The sequence below is a fragment of the Polypterus senegalus genome, unplaced genomic scaffold (assembly GCF_016835505.1).
Source record: "Polypterus senegalus isolate Bchr_013 unplaced genomic scaffold, ASM1683550v1 scaffold_8472, whole genome shotgun sequence".
NCBI classification, from domain to species: domain Eukaryota; kingdom Metazoa; phylum Chordata; class Cladistia; order Polypteriformes; family Polypteridae; genus Polypterus; species Polypterus senegalus.
The window spans coordinates 1-4,844 of NW_024386041.1; the positions used below are offsets into that span (position 1 = coordinate 1).

At 51.7% G+C, this 4,844-nt stretch overlaps 3 non-coding genes across 3 annotated transcripts; all 3 read right to left on the reverse strand.

The window, feature by feature from the left end:
• Positions 1-649: 649 nt before the first annotated feature.
• LOC120522525 lies at positions 650-837 on the reverse strand. The gene has a single exon (XR_005632410.1). It is a non-coding gene; the product is annotated as a U2 spliceosomal RNA (small nuclear RNA).
• Positions 838-1,774: 937 nt separating this feature from the next.
• On the reverse strand, positions 1,775-1,962 carry LOC120522523. Its single transcript, XR_005632408.1, has one exon. It is a non-coding gene; the product is annotated as a U2 spliceosomal RNA (small nuclear RNA).
• Positions 1,963-2,892: 930 nt separating this feature from the next.
• LOC120522524 lies at positions 2,893-3,079 on the reverse strand. Its single transcript, XR_005632409.1, has one exon. It is a non-coding gene; the product is annotated as a U2 spliceosomal RNA (small nuclear RNA).
• Positions 3,080-4,844: the final 1,765 nt, after the last annotated feature.

The following is a 4,844-nucleotide window of genomic DNA, read 5'->3' on the forward strand; positions in this document are numbered from 1 at the left end:
CAGTTGGTCCCTTTGGGTGTTTGGCTCGAGTGGTGGGATTTGGGGGAGGCGGAGTAGACCAGGCAAGAGAGGGGCGACTTTGAAGCACACCATCTCCACCTCCATCCCGCCCTAGATGCCCACAAAACAAAGAAGGAGGCGTCAGTGAAGGCGGTGGCGAGCTAGATATCCCTCGAGACACCACGTTCCAACTCTTCAGACACCACGTTCACACCTGTTGGAGATTGAAGATGAAAGGAGAAGGCACATCCTGGCCGCCTGTGTGAACAAGGCCTCGAACACAGGGGGCTGCAGCGACATCAGACAGCCTGCAGGACTGCTTACGTGGTTTCTGGGAGCTTAATAAGGCTTCCTGCTAGCGGTACAGGCTTGGTCAGTCCCACACTACTTCACTCACCCCACAACAGCGGCCTTCTAATTCCGAGCCTCGCCTGACATCTGTTGGAATGCTGGAAGTACTACAAGCAATAGCGTCCTACAGGCACGCATGAACTCTTAATTAAGTCAAATTAAACTAAAAATTAATTAATTAATTAATTATTCAGTTAAATAATTAAATCAATCCTGCTCTGGCTAGAGCTTCTTTCCCTTCCCTCATAGTAGGCAATCCCCAGCCAAGGCTGCTTGTCTTGTTTTATACCAGTAAAGGAGAAAGTGCACCGCTCCTGGAAGTACTGCAATACCAGGTCGACATCGTGGAGTGGACGGAGCAAGCCCTATTCCATCTCCCTGTTCCAAAAATCAATTTAATATATGGTCCCCAGATAGGGGACGTATCAGATATTAAACTGATAAGAACAGATACTACACTTGATCTTAGCCAAAAGGCGAAGCGATGCCACAAACTCCCCAGGCCAGCCAGCCCCACCGTCTTGCCCATGCGCCAGCTGCATGGTAAGCATCAACTTGGCAGGAGGAAGCAGCTGCCCTAAGACAAGCGCCGAGGCGTGAACCCATGTGACATTCCACGGCCTCGTGACAAAAGCGGCCCACCTTGGAGCCAAGGCCTGATACAAAGCCCAAGGGTTGCCACAACGGCGGAAAAACCCTCGGAGTTGTGCGGAAACGAGGTAGCCGATACAGCTGGGAGTGGGAGTGGGCGTGGGGAGGGAGGGACAGTCAGTTGGTCCCTTTGGGTGTTTGGCTCGTGGTGGGATTTGGGGAGGCGGGGTAGACCAGGCAAGGAAGAGGGCGGCTTTAAACCACCATCTCCACCTCCATCCCGCCCTAGATGCCCACAAAACAAAGAAGGAGGCGTCAGTGAAGAGCGGTGACGAGCTAGATATCCCTCGAGACACCACGTTCACAACTCTTCAGACACCACGTTCACACCTGTTGGAGATTGAAGATGAAAAGGAGAAGGCACATCCTGGCCCGCCTGTGTGAACAAGGCCTCGAACACAGGGGGCGCTGCAGCGACATCAGACAGCCTGCAGGACTGCTTCGTGGTTTCTGGGAGCTTAATAAGGCTTCCTGCTAGCGGTACAGGCTTGGTCGTCCGACACTACTTCACTCACCCCACAACAGCGGCCTTCTAATTCCGAGCCTCGCCTGACATCTGTTGGAATGCTGGAAGTACTACAAGCAATAGCGTCCTACAGGCACGCATGAACTTTTCTTAATTAAGTCAAATTAAACTAAATTAATTAATTAATTAATTAATTATTCAGTTAAATAATTAAATCAATCCTGCTCTGGCTAGAGCTTCTTTCCCTTCCCTCATAGTAGGCAATCCCCAGCCAAGGCTGCTTGTCTTGTTTTATACCAGTAAAGGAGAAAGTGCACCGCTCCTGGAAGTACTGCAATACCAGGTCGATGCGTGGAGTGGACGGAGCAAGCCCCTATTCCATCTCCCTGTTCCAAAAATCAATTTAATATATGGTCCCCAGATAGGGACGTATCAGATATTAAACTGATAAGAACAGATACTACACTTGATCTTAGCCAAAAGGCCGAAGCGATGCCACAAACTCCCCAGGCCAGCCAGCCCCACCGTCTTGCCCATGCGTCAGCTGCATGGTAAGCATCAACTTGGCAGGAGGAAGCAGCTGCCCTAAGACAAGCGCGAGGCGTGAACCCATGTGACATTCCACGGCCTCGTGACAAAAGCGGCCCACCTTGGAGCCAAGGCCTGATACAAAGCCCAAGGGTTGCCACAACGGCGGAAAAACCCTCGGAGTTGTGCGGAAGCGAGGTAGCCGATACAGCTGGGAGTGGGAGTGGGCGTGGGGAGAGGGACAGTCAGTTGGTCCCTTTGGGTGTTTGGCTCGTGGTGGGATTTGGGAGGCGGGGTAGACCAGGCAAGGAAGAGGACGGCTTTAAACCACCATCTCCACCTCCATCCCGCCCTAGATGCCCACAAAACAAAGAAGGAGGCGTCAGTGAAGAGCGGTGACGAGCTAGATATCCCTCGAGACACCACGTTCACAACTCTTCAGACACCACGTTCACACCTGTTGGAGATTGAAGATGAAAAGGAGAAGGCACATCCTGGCCCGCCTGTGTGAACAAGGCCTCGAACACAGGGGCTGCAGCGACATCAGACAGCCTGCAGGACTGCTTCGTGGTTTCTGGGAGCTTAATAAGGCTTCCTGCTAGCGGTACAGGCTTGGTCGTCCGACACTACTTCACTCACCCCACAACAGCGGCCTTCTAATTCCGAGCCTCGCCTGACATCTGTTGGAATGCTGGAAGTACTACAAGCAATAGCGTCCTACAGGCACGCATGAACTTTTCTTAATTAAGTCAAATTAAACTAAATTAATTAATTAATTAATTAATTATTCAGTTAAATAATTAAATCAATCCTGCTCTGGCTAGAGCTTCTTTCCCTTCCCTCATAGTAGGCAATCCCCAGCCAAGGCTGCTTGTCTTGTTTTATACCAGTAAAGGAGAAAGTGCACCGCTCCTGGAAGTACTGCAATACCAGGTCGATGCGTGGAGTGGACGGAGCAAGCCCCTATTCCATCTCCCTGTTCCAAAATCAATTTAATATATGGTCCCCAGATAGGGGACGTATCAGATATTAAACTGATAAGAACAGATACTACACTTGATCTTAGCCAAAAGGCCGAGCGATGCCACAAACTCCCCAGGCCAGCCAGCCCCACCGCCTTGCCCATGCGCCAGCTGCATGGTAAGCATCAACTTGGCAGGAGGAAGCAGCTGCCCTAAGACAAGCGCCCGAGGCGTGAACCCATGTGACATTCCACGGCCTCGCGGACAAAGCGCCCACCTTGGAGCCAAGGCCTGATACAAAGCCCAAGGGTTGCCACAACGGGCGAAAACCCTCGGAGTTGTCTGCGGAAACGAGGTAGCCGTACAGCTGGGAGTGGGAGTGGGCGTGGGGAGGGGAGGGGACAGTCAGTTGGTCCCTTTGGGTGTTTGGCCGTGGTGGGATTTGGGGAGGCGGGGTAGACCAGGCAAGGAAGAGGGCGGCTTTAAACCACCATCTCCACCTCCATCCCCCCCCTAGATGCCCACAAAACAAAGAAGGAGACGCCAGTGAAGAGCGTGACGAGCTAGATATCCCTCGAGACACCACGTTCACAACTCTTCAGACACCACGTTCACACCTGTTGAGATTGAAGATGAAAAGGAGAAGGTGCACATCCCGGGCCCGCCTGTGTGAACAAGGCCTCGAACACAGGCTGCAGCTTGACATCTGCACAGCCTGCAGGACTGCTCGGGTGGTTTCTGGGGAGCTTAATAAGGCTTCCTGCTAGCGGTACAGGCAGTGAGTCCGACACTCTCCCTCACCCCAAAACAGCGGCCTTCTAATTCCGAGCCTCGCCTGACATCTGTTGGAATGCTGGAAGTACTACAAGCAATAGCGTCCTACAGGCACGCATGAACTTTTCTTATAAGTCAAATTAAACTAAATTAATTAATTAATTAATTAATTATTCAGTTAAATAATTAAATCAATCCTGCTCTGGCTAGAGCTTCTTTCCCTTCCCTCATGTAGGCAATCCAGCAAGGCTGCTGTCTTGTTATACCAGTAAGGGAAAGTGCACGCTCCTGGAAGTACTGCATACGTGTCGTGGTGGGAGCAAGCCCTATTCCATCTCCCTTTCCAAATCATTAATATGGTCCCCAGATGGCGACAATATTAAATTAAGAACAGATACTAACTTGATCTTAGCAAAGGCGGGATGCCAAACTCCCCAGGCCAGCCAGCCCGTCTCCTGGCAGCTGCTGGTAACATCACGGCAGGAAAGCAGCTGCCCTAGAAAGCCGAGGCGGAACCCAGTGACATTCCCGCTCGGACAGCGGCCACCTTGGACAAGGCCTGATACAAAGCCCAAGGGTCACGCGAAAACTCGGAGTTGGAAACGGGTACGATACAGCTGGGAGTGGGAGTGGCTGGGGAGGGAGACGTTTGGTCCCTGGGTGTTTGGCCGGGGATTGGGAGGCGAGACCAGGCAAGGAAGAGCGGCTTTAAACCACCATCCCACCTCCATCCCCCCTAATCCAAAACAGAACCAGTGGAGGGTGGAGTAGAAGACACCCGTTCACACCTCACACCGTCCACCTAAAAGAAGGAGAGACTCCTGGGCCTGTGGAGCCTAAGGGCTGCCTGACGCCTGGGCTGCCTCGGCTTAGCTCCCAACAGGCTGTACCCTCACTCCCCACGCTCTTGACCTCCACATTGGAATGCTGGAGTACTAAGCCGTACGACATGAACTTTTTTAATTGTCAAATTAAACTAAATTAATTAATTAATTAATTAATTATTCAGTTAAATAATTAAATGAATCCTGCCTGGCTGGTGGTCACCCCTTCCCTCCCTAGTAAGTAACCCAGCCAAGGCTCTATGTCTTGTTTAGGGTGAACGAAGGCAC